This window comes from Dermacentor variabilis, chromosome 3 (genome assembly GCF_050947875.1).
Source record: "Dermacentor variabilis isolate Ectoservices chromosome 3, ASM5094787v1, whole genome shotgun sequence".
In the NCBI taxonomy this organism is placed as follows: Eukaryota; Metazoa; Arthropoda; class Arachnida; order Ixodida; family Ixodidae; genus Dermacentor; species Dermacentor variabilis.
In genome coordinates this window covers 89096102-89115094 of record NC_134570.1, presented here as the reverse complement: position 1 = coordinate 89115094, position 18993 = coordinate 89096102, and the positions used below count along the sequence as shown (strand labels likewise).

The following is an 18993-nucleotide window of genomic DNA, read 5'->3' as shown; positions in this document are numbered from 1 at the left end:
ATCTGCGACACCTTTCCTCGGAATAACTACCAAAGGTGGTTCTTTATTCTATGTAACTACCTTCTACAACTGGAGGACGCATGTGGTACAAGTGACACCGTGACGGCACTGTAGTGACGGGCTGTCGACTGTGGCTGCTAGTTGCAGACATCACTCCACTAGTTTCATGACGAATAGAGTCAGAGCTAACATACCTCTCATGCAATAAAAACGCGATATATCGCGACATATAAGTATGAGCCTTAATTGACATTTATTGACGGGGCACGTATTTATATTCTTTCATACGTGACGCACTATTTATTGGTCGCGGAAGCGAACGGTGTGAGAAGTTGTCTAGCCTTGGGGTTGCTGTCCCTGTGTTGACGCGGTCGCTCAACACCACCTTCAAAACCACCACTGACGCGAAAACGATGCCTTATGCCCTGGTTTGTGATGTTGTCGGTTGCCCGAATGGGCCAGGTAGTACTCAGCCTAAAACCGAGAGCGAAACTGGTGCCTGGCCCGCCTGCTTTTACCATTACGTGCCAATCGCAGAACCACGACGTTCGCTGTGGATGACCGCAGTGCCATTTCGAAGGCTGGAAGGAAGAAAACAGAAAGTGTGCTCGTTGCATTTTCGCCGAGAGGATTACGCCGTCGACCCTGTTTTATCCCTGGAGTTCGGTGTCTATAAAAGACCTTTGCTTAATGCGGACGCTGTTCCTTCGTTGCTCTTGGGATATGAACGGCAAGCATCGCTACAAAAAGCCGAGATTGGCGAAGTGAGTGCACAAATGATTTCTCACGTGAGCTCGTGATGCGCTGCCGTTCTCAGCGCAAGGTTTAAAATCTTTCTTAAAACATACTTGTGAAGAATGTTCGTGGATTGCTCGATGGCGCGGCGATATCCGCTCTGTCGTGTGTGTGATCTTGTTTCCTTTTTGTTGTTCTTTTCATTTGTCTCGCATAATGCGCCTGTAGGTTACGCAGAATTATATCTTCTTCCCGTAGTCTTCGGAACGTCATTCACTAATGTTAAAGTTTGACCGATATCTTCGCTTGTTCACGCCCGCAGTTCGCAACGCCCAACTTGCCGCTTATGCGCATTACAACGTTTTCAGGTTCCCTGTGCTGACAGTCGTCCCACGCAGACGGGTGCCGACATTCCAAGGAGTCAGCACAAGTGTTCAAAGTGTTCATCGCACACTCGCGATATGGCAACTCAGGTTTCCTTTCACGCGTACACGAGGAATAGAGGTGAGTGCGTACCCGCAGTGGTGGCGTGAGGATTCTTTACATTAGTGGGTGCAGAGTGCCCATCGCTTTGTACTCCATAGAGCTTAGAGGGGGGAACAGGTCAGGCATTTGGAGGCGCCCCTGTGCGTAAGGCGGTATCCACGGCAGAGATCCTCTTCGTCCGTCTTCCTTAACGACTCTCCAAGCATTCTACCGAGTCGAAATTTCATACCATTCGCAAAATCACGATTTGATATCCCCCGACCAGAGTGAATTTTGCTAGAACTGACGTTTCTATTCCATGAAAAGTCCATACGAGTAAAAGTTAATTGACTCGAGAATCGTCAAAAGTACCGGTATGAAAGCAGTATGTGCTGTGCCTCGTTTACACATATACTTTAACTGCCATTGAGCTAATGACAGTGTTTGCAAGCAGTCCTCGTCGTTCTTTTTTTTTTTTTTTTAATCCCAGTTACGTGATAGCTGGTGGCTGGGCACCGATGACCTTGGTCACCATGTAAATGAAATCTCACTTATGTATGGGGTGACTTCAAACGCCTGCCTGCACTTTAGGAAGGGCGGGTAGGATGACAAGACTACCCCAAAAAAAACTAAATGACAACCCTGCATGCAAAAGTCGCAGGTTGTCACAAAGATTTCTGCCGTGAAACCGAAAGCAAAGCTTGCATTACTTGTTTTCTGCATTGGTTCGAAAATTTTTGTTGGCCACACCTGATGATTTGTAGTTATTTCTTTTAGCAGACAGAGAACAGTAACCATAATTGAACATTTCACTGTTGCGAAATATTTGGTCAGTTTCGAATGTTTTACAGTACTGAATAATAGTTTATTTAGTTCATTTCAGTTTGAATAATGGTTTTAATAGTTCAATTTGTATTCAAGACTTCAAATATTTGCCTACCCCTCTTATATTACATTCCTTTGTTACTTCTTTTACAGTGCACTTATGCTGTTCCCTTTCTTTTCTCGTTTTTTCTCTAGGGGTCCAAGGATCCCCACTGGTAAAGCAAACCACTAATAGAGGCGTGCAGACTGGTGTGCCACTCAGCATCACGCTTGTCTGTCACTGCAAAAGGAGTAGCAGGGGAGCTTGGTGCGGCGGCTCAACCCGGTGACACATCACTGTGTGGCAGCAGAAGTTACAGCTCTGGCATCACTTCCTGCACCAGGTAAGTTGTTCGTAACACCCACATATGGATGATCATTGGGTTTACCGACAAGCATATGGTCAGACTGGAACAGTAAATTGTGAAGATATCCCAGTCAAGAACATACGGGATGCGGTCTTGATCGCGTTTATCAGAAACAGAGGAGCAGGGGCATTTCATACTGTAGCCGAAACCTGAAGTCACTTATAATCGGTTTCACACATTGCAGTTAACACTACAAAGGCTAGAGACACTTCTTTCTCTGTTTGCATTCATGACCAAACTATAGTGTGTCACATATGAAAGAAAAACAGGTGTGCATTATGTAATTTGATGTAGCACGAAGTGTCGTACTTTTATGTTTCAAACTATGATGTTATTACACGGAAGGGGTCGCAGATCTGAACCTCTTTACCATTGGACAAGCGGAGTGACACACTTCTGCAGCCAGCATGGCCACAGAAGATTGCTTATGCGCTCGATCAGAACATTGTGCTTCACGAATGGGAAGAACAAAGGCACATAAGAAATATGCAATCTGACATAACGAAGTCCACAAGTTGCAGTTGTATACAAAGTAGCTATGCCATAGAAAGAATTGCAGACCATAAAAAAACTTTACTGTGGAATGCATATATTGAGAATTCTATGACCACACTACTTGCTTAGCTTTTGCAGCATTGCCTGCTAAGTCTGAAGTGGAGTATGGGGCAGCACTTAAGGGAGGGCACAGTGCACCTGTCACCCCGCTTCACCAGCATGTTTCACCAATGAGCCACAGACACCGTAGGATGCAAATTTAATTCCATTTTGCATTTTTAAAGCAAAACTTTCTGTGCCTCTTTTTTCGATTTTTCCACTGCTGCGCTGTCTGGCATGCCGCGCTGGGGGGAGGGCTGAGAACGTGTACATGGCTGAGGCTTGGGAGAGGGGTCTATGAGACCTGACCAGCGAGAGCGCCCTCGGCATTGCCACAATGCCCTTAGGAGCTCCCTGGCCGTTGTCACAATTCCTTCTGTAACTTCCTGGACATTGACACAGTTCCCTCCAGACAGCTGCAATTATGCTTGAGCCCCCCCCCCCTCCCCCCCTGCAAAAACATTGCAGAAGCTGCAGCACTTACCTTTGTAATCACATGCAACAGTGCAGAGAAAAGATCAGTATAATGGTAGAAAGGAAATAAAGATGGGAAACACAGGATGGGCAAAGACAACACTGTCATAAAAAGGGAAACTGGAAAATTCTAAATTTAAGGTGCGGTACAGCATGTTTCTGATATTTCTGAAAAATAAACATGGTGCAAGTTTCTCCATGCGGACAACTGACACAGGCAATGCAGAGGCAAAGCTGCATTCAAGCACTGCAGCACGAAGACAAGAATACACAAGCAAACGAACACTTTAGCCACAATGTGATGTGCCGTGCGAGGCAATGACTGTGCTAACCTTCTCGATGCTACCAACAATGGAACAACAGCAACGCCTTGAGCAAGCACGTCTCGCTGTGTGTTCTGTGCACTGCGCAGACAAATGCTAGTGGTGTATCCAGGGTAACATTTAACATCTCACGACTGGCATATGCCATATGCAGAGAACATCACCGTCAAGTATTGTCAATCACTGCAAACGGCACAGAAAGCTTTGTTCACCTCGATAACCACAGCCCGTGGGATCTGCGTAACTTTATTCACTCACTTTTTATGGCTGACTGTTCACATAACAATAGACTAATAACTGGAAACCAAATAATGATGCCTCAGAAACTGATGTCGAAAATGTTCAATTTGGTGCCAGGGTGGAGAAGAGCACAACAATTTGACTTTGCATGGCACGGTGAAATACCTTGAGAAACACAGCTTCAGTGAAGTCCCTGGCTTCGTGTACTGTCTGTGCATTCTAATTTCCTAGTGTCGTAACTTGCCAGTATGCACAGTGATCACATGATGAGGTTATACTGCCATACAAGTCCACGGCATAGTTTTGAGTGCCGGGTCATCGGTCTGTAAGCTTAAGGTCACCGATTCACAGCGTAATTGCACTGTACACTCAAAAGCTTTTCTAAAATGCTAGCAATTTGGGGTAAATTTTCTCCTGTGCAGTTAAATCAGTTATAACAATGAGAAAGACGCGGCATTGAACAAGGCCAATTTTTCAGTGAAGATATGTACACTGATATGTAAACAGATGCACAAGTGCAAGCACACTTAGAAGAACTGAACATCATAGTGGGAGTGTTGAGGGTGAAGCATGGGCAATGTTGCAAGTGTGTGGGTTAGTTAGGTGCATTGTGGGAAACTGTCAGTTTCGGTGATTGCTTGCCCGGGTGCTGTTTGACGGTGTAAAGAGGTACTGACTACTGGGTGCATCGGATAGCAACCTTGTGCGATTAGAGGAGTGCGTATCCTCAGGAACTTTCTGGTAAAATTTGGAAGCCTTAGACTAAGCAAATTATGGAGCTTTGAGATGATGTAAAAAAAAATGTAGCAATTACAGTGCATCTCGCTGCTCACCAGCCTCAGGTTACTGGCCAGTGTCAGTGGTTTGCAGGAAAGATGAAACTGTCTTTTCTACATGGTTGGCAAGGCTTTTGCAATCTGAATGCAAAGTGAAAACATTCACAGCACTACCATTTCACAGCTTTACTTTGTCTACGTGCGACACTACTCCCAATGTTAAACATGTTGGAGAGCTGCAGAAAAAGCTGAACTAGGTGAAAATTGCTGTAGATCGCCAAGTGTCCTAAGCATTCTGGGGAAGTAAAGGTGAGGTTCACTGAGGTGGACTAGTCAACCTAACAACTTCACTATACTCGCAGAGGACTTTCTGAGGCAGTGAAGGGAAAGTTACAGGGGTGAAGCTCCTACACGCATGTTACTGCTCCAAGCAGTCTGGCAGAGCTTTCAAGAGCACTCTTAGTTTCGTTTTCTTGGAGCACATGCTAAATCAGTATAGGTTCCTCATTGTCACGGCTTCACATTTGCCAAAATGTGGAAGAGCAGTGCAAGAAAATTAATTCAAATATAACACTGAGTGGTGCATTTTGTGCCATATTTTAACAGAAGTGTTATAATAAACAATATGCTTATGTTTTCTATTCCCCGACTTGAGGCTGTGGGACTATTCAGGAGCACTGTTAGGCAAGCACTTCGCCTCCATAGCTTTCCCTTCATTGTTGGAGAATGCTGCTGGCAGTCACATATGTAGGGTTCATACAAATCTGTAGAGTTCTTTGTCAATCCACACAGCTCGCTGCAATTCATGTATCTTGCAGCCATTGTTGGCTTGGCATGTGCAAGAGAGGACGCAAATGCTCCAATAACATGATGTAGACATTGGTAGTAAAACACGTTGTGGGACTAGTTGGTGCATAGTTTTCAAAAGATGAAGCGCCAACAGTGACAGCACACTGAGAAGGAACAAAGAAAGGACAAGGCACTCCTGTCTTTGTTCCTTCTTAGCGCCGTGTCCTGTCTTTGCTCCTTCTTAGTGTGCTGTCACTGTTGGCACTTCATTTTTTTTTTTTTAGACGTTGGTGATTACCATATTTCGCACCTGATGCCCAATATGCATGGTGGAATGGTGAGTGCCTGGCTGTTAAAATGTGCTTATAGCACGCAAAACGATGTGAGTTAGTGCTGCCTCTGGTCATGGTCAGCACAGTACACAAGGTTTTTCTCATTTTAGTCTCACCTTTGTGGCACAGTTTATACCAATGTTCCAGGCTGAACTAACCAGGCACTGAGCAAATTGAATGAATTTGTGATCTTCAATGGAAAGCTTGCTGCCAAGCTAGCTGGTACTGGCAGGGACAAAATGTTGCAGGATTTGTGAGCGCATTCTTGCACCCTTTAAACAAGCAAATGTGTGGTGTTGAGACACGTCATTGTTCTTTTGTTCATACATCATACTTTTGTTCTTCTGCTTCTGGGGCACTAGAATGCAGTTTGGCATGTGCTTGCAGATGCCGCAATATTCTGTCCCTGTCTCTACACGGTATTTAGAAGGAAAACAGCACAGGCTTATGAAGCAAGAAAGAGTGATTGTCTCTCTTTTTTTGGTCTCGTTAGGTTGTGCATTTTTCAGCCTAATAAAAATTTGTGATCACAGAATTGCAGACAATCACATACTGCCATTATGCACTGCAACCACATGCTGTAAGTGCGAAAAACGCAGCTTTTGCAGCACCGAAATAGCGGGAGTCTCTGGTGAAATGCTGGACCTCGCACACTGCAGCTAGCATACCATGGACCACCTGTATTGTGTTTAGAGGAAAGGGGCCGTCTGACACCTTGGCAGTTTTGTAAATAGGCATTTGGCCATGAGGCTGATCGTGAGGACTGTGTGTATGATGTCCCTGTTTAAAAGCACCGGGCATCTGACCGATGAGCTTTTGAATAAGGCTTCCACCGGTGATGCATCAGAATACATTGTCATTCGTATTCTATTTTGCAGGGATACCCTGGACAACACATCTCGTGTCAGAGGAAGCCACCTCATTGCCTTGACAGCCAGAATCTGCGCGGCGTGTGTTTGCAGTTGTGCAGCGTGAAGCTGTTCTCGGTGTGATTGTGAATTAGAAGACTCGCTAGCTTTGGTTGATAAACGGACACATACGCCATTCCGGCAGGCCACAGATTGGGTGGAGCCACCTGAAAGGCAACTTGGATTTCGTCACCACGCCATTCTCTTCAATGTCAACACCAAGTATCCTACTCGAAGCAACGCAAGTAATGAAGAGTCCTCATCATTAGGCCCTGTTACTGTTGTATACGGTAAGTGTTAGTCATCTGTCCAGTTTTTTATGTGTCATACGTACCCAATTCTAATGTGCATCTTTATTCAAACTGTGCACCTTTTTTCCACGTAAGTGGGTGCGAAAATGAAATGGACATTGAAACTGGATAAGAACCCAAAACGGCATTCATGGCTATAGTAACAGCCTACCATAACTTCCAGCAAAACTTCCAGCAATTAATCTAATAGAAGAGGACGGGTCAAAGTGGGCCTGTATAGATGGCGTGGTGAGAATAGTGGTGAGGTGGGCAAAAGCAGCAGCTTGAGCGGAACTCCGCATAAATGGCACATCCTTCTTCAGAAGAGCAGAGAATCCATCACACGTTCAGACGTTGCTGATGCATTGCATAGACCGAATGGCATGACTTTGAATTGATGTAGACAGCCAGGGGTTACAAAAGCAGTCTTCTCCTGGTATTTTAATCAATAGAAATCTGCCAATAACCAGACTGAGAGTCTATTGATGAAAAGTAATTGGCACCGTGGAGCAATCGAGGGCATCGTCAATGCGAGGCAAGGGGTAGACATCCTTCTTGGTAATTCGGTTGAGATGATAATAAAGTATGTAAAAATGCCACGTGCTGTCTTTCTTTTTAACACGCACGACGGGCAATGTCGAGGGGCTCGACAAGGGTTCATCAATGTCTTTGATAAGCATCTTGTGCACTTCATATTAAATAACCTTAAGTTCTGATGCAGAAACTCAATATAGCCGGTGATGAATGGGACTAGCATCACCAGTATTTATGTGATGCTTAAGAAGTAAAATCTGACCTGATTGTCGATTGTTGAGGTCGGTCAAAGATGTCACGGTAGGAAACCAACAAGCTACATAGAGCTGCTCCTTGTTCAGGCAGTAGCAATCATGGGACTAAATGTGGCATCAAGGCAAATTGCATCATGTGGACAGTGGATATGCTGAAGAATTGGAGCAGACATCTAGTCATGACATCTACTATAGTGCACAATGTGGCAACCAATATGCCTTCGGCAGAACTTGCTTTGTCGGGCCAAAATTCATGATGGGGAGGCATGTACAGTTATTGGCAACGGTTACGACGGAGTAAGGCACAGTGATATTGCACATCAAAAGGTCATCAGGAACAGGTGTTACCATGTAATCACCATCAGGCATAGGGAAAGATCATCACAAATTGACGAAAGTAAAGGCTTTAGGCGGCAGGCGGATAAAGGTGGTCGCACTAAAGTTGTTCGGGAGTTCGGCACAAACATGCTGGAGAAGAGAGAGCTCGAGGCAAAGGGCACCAGCAGGACAGTCAATCGGAGCATGAGAAAGTGCAGTCCGAGAATAAGGTCATGAGGGCAGTTGGTCAGTTCTGTAAAAAGAACTGGACCATGGCGGGTGGCGATGTTTATAAAGGCAGTACACATTCCGGTGACGGCAACAGTGCTGCCGTTGGCAATGTGTACGGCTCATGTAGTAGCAGGCATCAGAATCTTCAGTCCATGACGGAGGTTATCACTCATTATAGGCACCTGGGCTTCAAAGGAACACCGTCGACTGTGACAAGCATGTGACGCCCCCTTGGGCATAATCTTTGTGGGCCCACCAGGCTCGGTGGGCAACACTGGTCACAGCACCAAATAAACACCGACGAACACAGCTCCTCACAGTCAGTCATCATTCACCACCTCCCTTTGGCAGGAACTCTCCTTGTCAGGCATAGTGGTGAAGCATAGGACTTAAGAACGACTATAGAATAAGTGAAATGAGAAAAATAATAATGCAGCAACATTAAAAAAAAGAATGCCACGACATGATTCGAACTCGGGTCCCCGTAATCGGGAGCCCAACGCGTTTCCACGAAGCCATGAAACTAGACGGAAAGCTCCGCTATTACACAGGTTCTGGATAGGCTGCTGTTACCTCGTCACTATATGGCTATAGTGAAGAACCCCTTCACTTCATAATAGTCAGTTGCTATGTGATATATGTGATATAGCAGGGGCGCGCCATCAACGATAACAGTAAAACTAGAAAAAAGGCTGCTTTTATAGCAGCACCTAAAAGCTTAAAAGTTGGTTTGCCGTGTTTGTCTTTTTCGTTATACCGCTGACAGTGGCTGTCATCATCAGGCGAGCTTGTCATCCTCAGCTTTGCCCTTGCCATAGAATGAAAACCAGAACTTTGCCCAGTGTCGCCACTGGGATTTGAACTAGTGTTCCTGCAGCATTCTTAGCTTACTACCTATCTGTACACCTATCTGGCCTGTTTATGCTGCTCTTCAATAAAAAAAAGAAAATTACAGATCCAATCCACATATTGAATTCTATGTGAATCGGTTTATGAAATGCTATAAATTTGCCTATTTCATTCCTGTGTCTTTGGCATGAAGGAAACTGACGCGTGTGCATGTGCTCTAAAACATCTGTGCTAAGTAATGTGGCAAACTCTTACATTTGCTTGTATTTCTTTCTTTCTTCTTATTTATTCTAAATGTACTAGCTGCTTCTTGGCTGATCCCTCATTATGGGCATGTGCCACAGTATGGAAATCATAATCATTATCAACATGCAGTGACCACTATAAAGATGAGCTAGTTGGCGTTGGCATGGTATATGCTGCTTGCTCCTTTGATACGCATGGGTAAGTGCAGTTGAGGGCATGTGCAGTTGTGGGTATGTGCATGCCATGGTAAGGAAATCATTATAACATGCTGCTATCCGAAAGAGCTAGTTGGCGTTGGCACGATAGAAGCCTATGTAGGTAGGCAGAGGTGCACCGGGTTGACCTGCTCTGGCAGTTAATATAGGTATTGTTTCTGATACAGAAGTACTGGGATAATATTGTCCTTGTATGCCATACAATGTGTGTGCGAGGAAAAGCATGCGACGATGAGCCGACGACGGCGAGCGAGTGTCGTAGCAAAGCAGGCCAACCTCGGAGACATGTAGTATGTTGCATGTAGCCTAAGCAATGGAAATCTCACAATGAGCACTGCATATTGTAAGTAAAGGTTCCTTCAGCATGGTGTGTCGCTACGTTGCTTGAATGCTAATCACATTAACATTGACAGTCAGCGTAAGATGGGTTCTGCTGGAATGTTCTTCCCCTTTTTTCAACCTACACAACGCCCAAACATTTGCTGTATCTCATTCTCAGAACAGAATAGCCAGCAGAATGTACACAACATAAATCTGTTTACAGAAACAAAGAACATGGCAAACAGTACAGTCCGCACTCTCTCTTGATAACAACAGGTCCTATCGATGAAGGTAGGAGTGAGTGCTCCAAAAATGCAGTTGCTGACGGACATTTCGAACTTGACGGGGACTGCCAAGAAATCTGAATGAGCAGTAGCCCGAAATACTGGATTTGCCCAAAAATAAGTGACTTTATTCCACAATCGGCCACGCAAGGTGTGCCGGAATTCTTCGATGATCACTTTCAAGGATACCTTCAATTTCACATGACTAGCGCAGGACACGTCTGCATCTACGTGCGACTGTATTCTTGGAACACAGAGCCTTTACAGTAATCTTATTGAAACAGCGACAACCACACCATCTTTCGCATGACAAGCGCAAGACACAGGGGCGTCTACGAGTGGAGTCACTCTTGGCAAAGTGTTAAGCACGTTATCTTATCACAGTGTGGAAACGTCGTCGCCCATCCATGCATCTGGTGCTATACTCTGGCAACGTTCTGTGGCAATGAAGGGAAATCTGTAGGGACAAAGCATTTGCACGTGTGTTATCGTGCCAAGTGGACTGGCAGTGTTCGGCAGCACTTTTGGGCTCCCAGAACAGACACTGTATCGACACAGCTTCCGTGTGCGGCAGTTTCACAATTGTTCAGACGTGAAAGGGAAAAGCCACAAATGAAGTCAACTTCAACACTCAGTGGTGTGTTTTGCCTTATTTAGCTGTTGTAAATAAGGTTTTTATGTTTCTTTTTCCCCAGCTTAGCCTAATGCAGATGATGAAATTGTGAGACTTTTTTCCAGAAACGCACTCGCCTGTGCACGCTTTGCCTCTGTAGGTTCCCTTCATTTCCACGGAAAGTTGTCCGCGAGTATAGTTGCAAGAAATATCACAAAAATGAAAGTATCTTTGAAAGTGATTGTCCAAGAATACGTCCCAAGTTTGTGGACGCATTGCTGCGCACACATACGCTTGCATTCGGCCTAGACAAACGGTGGCCGTGGTTTTCTTGCAGTGCCTTTTACAGTATTTCTCCTTGCGCTTTTCGTGCTTCATCAGTTATGAGAGCGATGCTCCACACACATTATCAACGGAATCGGGCAACCATGAATGATGGATGGTGAGCGTGGCATAGAATCGAGCAGTAGTCATCACTACAAATCGAGGCCTGTATCTCAACCATTGTCACGCTCTTGTAGTATATGCCACTTTTGGCTCCTCAAGGTCTTTCAACTAGTGCTTTACAGCAGTTAAAGAACTTAAATTTACAGTATTAACATTAATGGTCAAGTGACACTCAAAAAGCCGAGATTTTGCATCTCCAATGAAAGCAAAGGCAATTCGTTAGGAAAATGAAATATAGAACTACAGCAAGGCACGAAAGGGTACAGCATTGCAATCCTTCTACTGGTTGCTCATTGAGTTAGCTAATACAGCTTCATTTATGAATGAGCAAATGCTTGGTCTGTCTCTATTGCTTACGTATTAATCGTGATGAAATTAAATCTTGTAGACTGCTCAGAGTTGATACAGCCTGTCAGTACTCTGTTAGGTGCTACTGCAGCATTTTCTATGGTGGCTATTTTGTCCTAGTGATAAGGTTTCCAGGAAATTTCATGTGGCGGTGCAGTGTAATGAAAATGGTGACTATGAGCAAGAACCACGGTTCGTAAAAAACATCCAACTCAAAATTCATGGATTTCAAGGATGCCAAAGGTCACAATTCAAAGGCAAAACAAACCTTATTCGTACATATACACTGAAAAATGAAATCTTCTTAGCTGCAACTTGCAGCTAAGCAGCTGCTGAGTTGGTCAGGCGCTTCAAGCTCTTCAGGTTGTTTTTCTAAGTTGACTTTCCCATTGTGATGTCAATCGCATTTGGCACGATGTTCGGTAGTGTCCAACTGCAGCCAAGAATACTCATTGTGTTAATGCCAAATGGCTGAAACTTGCTTTCCGCCAAGCATTTCTAGAGCCTAGGGCTCGAAAATTGAAGCCGTGATGATGGCTGTGGTGTGGACCAACTAGCAACATAACAAAGTGGTGACCCGCTGTGGTTACTTAGTGGCTATGGTGTTAGGCTGCTAAGCACAAGGTCACGGGATCGAATCCCGGCCACGGCGGCCGCGTTTCGATGGGGGCAAAATGTGAAAACGCTCGTGTACTTAGATTTAGGTACACGTTAAAGAACCCCAGGTGGTCCAAATTTCCGAAGTCCCCCACTATGGCGTGCTTCGTAATCGTATTGTGGTTTTGACACGTAAAACCCCATAATTTAATTTTTAACAATATGGTGGCATGGCTTGGTTGCTTGATCTGGTTTTGTCTAGCTCTATGATGGCAATGGTGATTTAAGCGTGCCTGTCATTAATGGCTGTGGACACACCAGTGGCATACCCAGAAATTTACTTGGGGGTGTTCCGCTGACAACTGCCACACCTTGGAGATGGAGGTGGTGCACCACGCAAAGGCAAACTCCTAGCACTCCCTGGACAAGAATGCTGTAACAACGAGGATGCATGTTTTGCAGTCACTTCGCATAAAATTGTGCTGTCATCCTTATGCGATCTTTAAAAATGATATTAAGAAGAACCTTAAAATTTCGTTTACAAATTGATGCATTTATATAATGTATGTCGATGACCTAGCTGGTACACGACTTGGAAAAACGCACACCATTAAAATAGGGGCCATACAAAAACAAGACAGCACGCTATCATGCGTCTTCTCGTTTGCATGCCAGGCTTGTTGCAGCCCACTTAACACTGGAGATCACCGCTTTCCGGCCAGACCTTCTAGGGCATGGCTCGGCCACGGTGACGTACAGGAGAGAGCAGGCACTGTTTTGCGTTTCCTATTACTCAATCGCACTTTCGGCATTGTGGGCTTGCTATATATTCTAGATTTAAAAATAAAGGAATGAAGGTGCTTTGTCCTATAATTTCGATAGTATCATATGATGCAAGTTTCACTCACTTTTGGTAACCTGCTGTCCGACTTGTTTGAAGAGATGTTTGGAAGTAATTTACGATCATGGTATTGTAGTCGTAACGCGATGCATATTGTTATTTGATCACACTCTGGCGCTGACGAGACACAGTCCAAAGCAGGGCTGCTTCCTGTTTAGAAGCCTTTTTGAAAATTACAGCATCCATAGTTCACAGTAAAATAAGGGCCAGTAGCTCCGAGAGATTTGAAAGTGTCCTATCTCCTGACACCAGATGGGATTTCCCCAGCAAGCAGCTTATGTTACGACGTGGTAGGTGAGCCTCAGCTTGGTGACTGACCTTGGCAGTATGCTGTTGAGCAATCGGGCAGTGACAAGACGCTCTCCCTTTGTCGACAGATGTCCGCCAACTTCAGCCTTGACGCCTTTTATGCGCGTCCCCCCCCACCTCCATATCCATCACCCCACTCCCCTTCTTAACATTCTTTCCAATTAGTCACTGTCACACTCTTGAACATTCAACGTTTTGTTGAACGGCGCAACGTCCGTTAACATTCCTATATTTGTTTCTGCGTGGGCTTAGAGGCCATTGTCATACCTGCCCTCCCACCTGTTTGTTTTGGTGGTTTTTTAGCTTCCCTAGCCCAGCACCCCCATCCTTGATATATTTTGCCATGCAAAAATCTGCGTTTTTTTTTTCGAAAGTTTGCGCACATCAGGGGTGGTTCAAATCGTGTATATACATGGAAGGAGCTTGGCAGAGAGAAAAGACGCGAGAAACTCGTCTGGATCTTTGCACTGCGTCGAATGCCCACAATACCTTCCGGAGCTCCCTGGGCATCGATTGCCACATTAGCCTCTTGACAGCTGTAATTAACCATGACCCCCCCGTGAAACCACTGCAGAAATTGCAGCACTTACCTTTCTACTATACCCAAGTCCAGAGGAAAGCTAGATAGAACGGTAGAGAGGAGGGGGGTGGTCAAGAGGAGGCAGAGAATGGATAGAACCGACAGCAAAACAAATGAATAACAGCCTTGCCACTCTTCGTTTGCAGTTCCCACAGAGGGGAGGGGGAGAAGTAGGGAAAAAGTGACATGAGAAGGCAAAGAGACGCTACAACTACAGACATGACAGCGGTTGCAGGGAAACGGGATAAACAAGTTCTAGGTACGGTGACATGACACCCCCTCCTACCCCTTCGGATCGCTCCAAGCCCTAGCCTTGCTTTCACATTCAAGCTTTCCCTTTCATCAATGTCGCTCTTTTGGAGCCCACTTCCTAAAACTTTTTTCTCTGGGAAATGGTGTGGGCTTTGTCAAAAAATTTCGTAGGGGGGTTCGACTCCCCCCCCCCCCTCGGCCTACGCCAATGAGACACACCACATTGCCACCATTTAGCGACACGGTGGCGGTTTCCCGATAGATAGTGTCCATGGCATAGCCTCTATACAGTTTGTTACTTTGAATGCCCAAAATTAGCCCCCAAGCTCAGTTCTCAAGGAATTCAAAGGGCCCCTCACCAGGCCTGGCCATTTTGAGCTGACGAGCGCAGAACATACAATGTGCGCTAACGATCGTGTCTGCAAAGTATTAAATCGCTGCGCGCCGCAGAAAGGTATGCTATTTCAATCCGAACGCCGTTTTTCCTTTCGCTCGCGGCGATCGCGCTACAATCCGGATGGTGACGTACTCAGGTCCCTGTGCCTACGTAGTCGTGTCCACAGTGTGACGTCGCTCGTGGTGATACGTGACTTCGAGAATTATTGAAGGCAACATCTGTTATTTGTGTGATCTGTTGCTTGAATTGACGAATTGTAGTTTAGAGAAATAATGAAACACAAACTCAATGTCTGCGTGTTTCTTTTTACTTCGCACCGAAGCAAGAGAGATGTACTTCCGCTTCGTCTGCTTGTTCCCACGGTCATGCGGTCACGTGCGCAGGTACCGTAACAATGCGATTCTCTACCGTGTTCCAGCGCGTGATCTTGCTCTGCGATCCGCTTGTTCTGCCTCAATATTCGTGTAGCACCGAATTATACCGCTAGTCATGTGTCCCTGCGCACCGCTCTTAAAATCGTGCGCTGGGCCAAACAAGAAAATCAGAAGAGGTGCGCAACGCCATCAGCGGAAATGCGCAGCGCCGCAAAACTGAGGAGAAAAAAAAAATGAAGGCGAGGCCTGTGACGTGTGCGTCATGCGATCCTCGAGTTCCGGATGGGAGAACGCAGGGGGAAAATTCCGCTTGCGGAGGCTAGACGGGGAGAGTGGAGAGAGCATCTCGCTTGGCAGTGGAGCCCGCTTGCTGAGATCACGGGTTCGCGGCATTAAAATGTTTCTATCTCGACTATTAGTGAGCCGATCTGAAAAATTTTTGCTGCAGAACGCTCCCTAGAGGACACGAAACAACTTCCAGTGTATAAACAAACTTGGGGGGGGGGGGGGGGAGGCTCTCGGGCCTGGTGAGGGGCGCTTTAAAGAGCAGATTTATTTTCAATTATAATAGTTTTAAGAGCCCTTGAATTTATTTTTTCTAAATTCAAGGGCTTTCAAGGATGGGTTATGAACCCCCAAAGAAAGAACAAGTGATAAAACACCAAAGTGGCAAGATAGCACGTGTTCGCTTTGTTGCACATATAAGAAAAAAGAGTAGCATTAGGTGATTTGGTAATTTACTCTACGATTAAAGCTTGGCACTATTCATTGCAAGCTACTGTGTCTATAGTGGTATTTTCCTTTCATTTTTCCAGACTGCCTTCTGGACCTTTGGAGCAAGGTCGTGGTGTTGTGCTCAAAGGAGTTGTGACCAGTGCCAGTAGCCTTGCCTCATGTGGAAGCAAGTCATTCAAGAGAGGATGCTCGGCTTTTGGAGGATCCTATGGAAAGACGCAAGGCGGCATTTGTATTGTTATAAAATGGCGCCAAAAGGCAGCGCCCTCTATGTTTTAAAAAGTGGTTGTCCAGTTCTTGAGAATTCATAAAGTCATCGTTGTATAATTCACATGCACATTGAGCTTTTCGCTAGAAAGAGGCAAGTGCACTCTTAAACCACCTCTCACCAGGCTGCCTCGGAAATTTCGATTGCACACTGAAACTTGGAAAGCTCTATCAAAGGAGCATTTTACCACAGGAATTCCTAAAAACAGTTTTAACGCGATAGCGTTAAGGGCCCTGTGTCGCATAAAATGTGACCTGCGTCGACCGTCGTTTCGACAGCAATCAGTCTGAACCACGCATACCCAACCACACAGGCCCTGCATGTAGCGTAAGGAAGTTACTGAACTAATTTAATTTCTCGAAGTAAAATAGGTCCGAAGAATCGTAAGGTACGACTTGCACACAACCTACAGACGTGATAGCGTCGGATTTTAGTTTGAATATACGAGAAAACATTTATGTTACGCGGAAACTCTAGCATAAACCAATTTTACTGCATTTTTACAATTCGTGGAGCGGTGATGGCCTCCGAGATTTGCGCGCGCAAATCTCAAAGGCCATAAAGAGGCGCGCCCGGTACCTTGCAACACCTCCAGATTGCGCTCGCCTCCGCCGCATCGCGGACCACGCGAAAGGCTGCGTTTCTACCAGAAAGCTCGCCTTCGTGCATAGGGTTCGCCGCCAGCGTTCTCCGGTAAACATTACGGTTACATAAGCTGAAGTCGCCGGGAAGAGTGAGGAGCAGTCTGGGATCCTATAATGTTATCGCGTTCCACTCTTAAAGGGGCCCTGAAACACCCTTCGGGCATGGCGAAATAGCATAGCCCCCGGGTAGCGTATGCTGCTGTGAATATCGGCAAAGTTTTGCTGTCGTACGTCCTGCGTGGAGCTCGCAAGCGGATCGCGAAGTCGCCTTTCTCTCAAATACTTTATTTTCAACAGAAGGCCCTGTCCTCACTCTCTTCTGGACGCTTTATTTCGTCATCAGACGTTTCATTTCGTCATCGGACGTTTCATTTCGTCATTTCCTTAGACGGCTACTACTGACCGATAGCTGACATCAAGCTGCGGTCGGCTACATGGCGTAGATACCGCGGCCGCCACGAGTCCACTGGCTAAGCGCGCTGTGGCTCGACGAGGACAACCGCGTTTGGCTTATGTTAAGAGCGCCGTAAGCACCAGATGCGGAAGTCGTGGTGTCTACGTTAACATTCAGAATGAAATTTGGAGTGCGCGCCACGGTGACATTTAGATGTCGGAGCGTTGTGGGCGCGCCCCTCTGCGCCGTAACCTTCGCAGTGCAATGCATTGAAGCAGGAACGGGAGCCCAGCGGAGGCCGTGTTTGATTGCCAATAACTCCGCTTCAGCTGGACTCACTGAAGTACTTATTGCAGCACAGTCTTTCTGAAATAACCTATTTTCACTTCAAATGCATTTCTCCACTTCGGTAAGAAATGGTTCGTTCAGGGCCGTTTAAGGGCGAAGCTTGAAGAACCCCTCACCAGGCCACATAGCAAATTTCGGTTATACTCTGGAAGTTACGTGCCTTCTAGGGAGCGCTCTGTCGCACTAATTTTTCAAACTGGTTCATTAATAGCCGAGATAGAGATATTAAATCGAAGCATTCTTTGCCGCTTCCTTCGAATTTCCCACTGCTGCTGTCCGGCAGGCCGCTAACGCCGGCCACGTCAGGACGTGGCCATGTCACAAAAACATAAAAGGCATGTGCTGTCGGTGTTTTGTTTCATGGCGTTTGTTCATGAGCTTTCATTCTCAAAATTCCGAGGAATAACTTTGTAACGAATGTAAGACAAGGTATGCGCCACGTGGAGGGCCTGCGCGGTTGTGGTTCAGATATTTTCGCCAAGCTACGTCCGCGGCGTCGACACCGGATTTTCTGTAACACGGGGCCCTTAACGCTATCGCGTTAGTACATGACAATTTTAAAATCGCAATGATCGGGCTAGCAAGGCAACTTAAGAACATCGACGGCATACAACACGCCATGTACGCCGACGACATCACTGTGTGGGTTAAAGAAGGCTCGCTCAGCGAGAAAGAAGGAAAATTGCAAGAAGCGGCCACCTGCGTGGAAAACTACGTCAGGACAAGAGGCCTCGCCTGCTCAACAGAAAAATCGGAACTCCTAAGGATCTGGAGAGGCAAGCAGAACCGCACAGTTCTCACCAGTGAGGACCTGAGGCTCGACGTCTACCTCGAAGGACAACCTATACCGGAAAAAACACTCATTAGGATACTAGGAATGTGGATTCAGTCCAATCAGCGCTGCTTCCACACCCTAAACCTGCTAAAAACAGCAAGTAGCCCGTATGATAACCAGAGTCTCCAGTAAAAGACACGGCATGCGGGAGGGAGATACACTGAAGCTGGTCAAAAGCTTAGTGGTCAGCAGAGTAGTGTATACAGTCTCCCGTACTACAACTGCATCAGGAGCGAGCTGCAGCAAGCAGACACAATATTGAGAAAAGCGTGCAAGATAGCGCTCCATCTACCCCAAACAGCCTCGACAGAGAAGCTGCTCGCGTTGGGACTGCATAAAACCTTTGAAGAGCTGAGAGAAGCCCAACTAATCTCTCAGCTACAGAGGTTAAAGCAGACCTCAACGGGCTGCTTTCGCTTCTCAGAAGACGGCTACGAAGGCGCAACTCAAGAAATACAAAGAACGGGACCGATACCGGACGAGCACCGCAGTACACTGAAGGTAGCGCCTATTCCTAAACACATGGACCCAAATCTGCACA

General features: G+C 46.0%; 1 long non-coding RNA gene across 1 annotated transcript; it reads left to right on the top strand.

Moving 5' to 3' along the window:
* The first annotated feature begins 202 nt into the window (after positions 1-202).
* On the top strand, positions 203-16246 carry LOC142576021 (uncharacterized). The gene is made up of 5 exons (XR_012826755.1): positions 203-764; positions 1104-1239; positions 2221-2408; positions 6839-7158; positions 16044-16246. It is a non-coding gene; the product is annotated as an uncharacterized LOC142576021 (long non-coding RNA).
* Positions 16247-18993: the final 2747 nt, after the last annotated feature.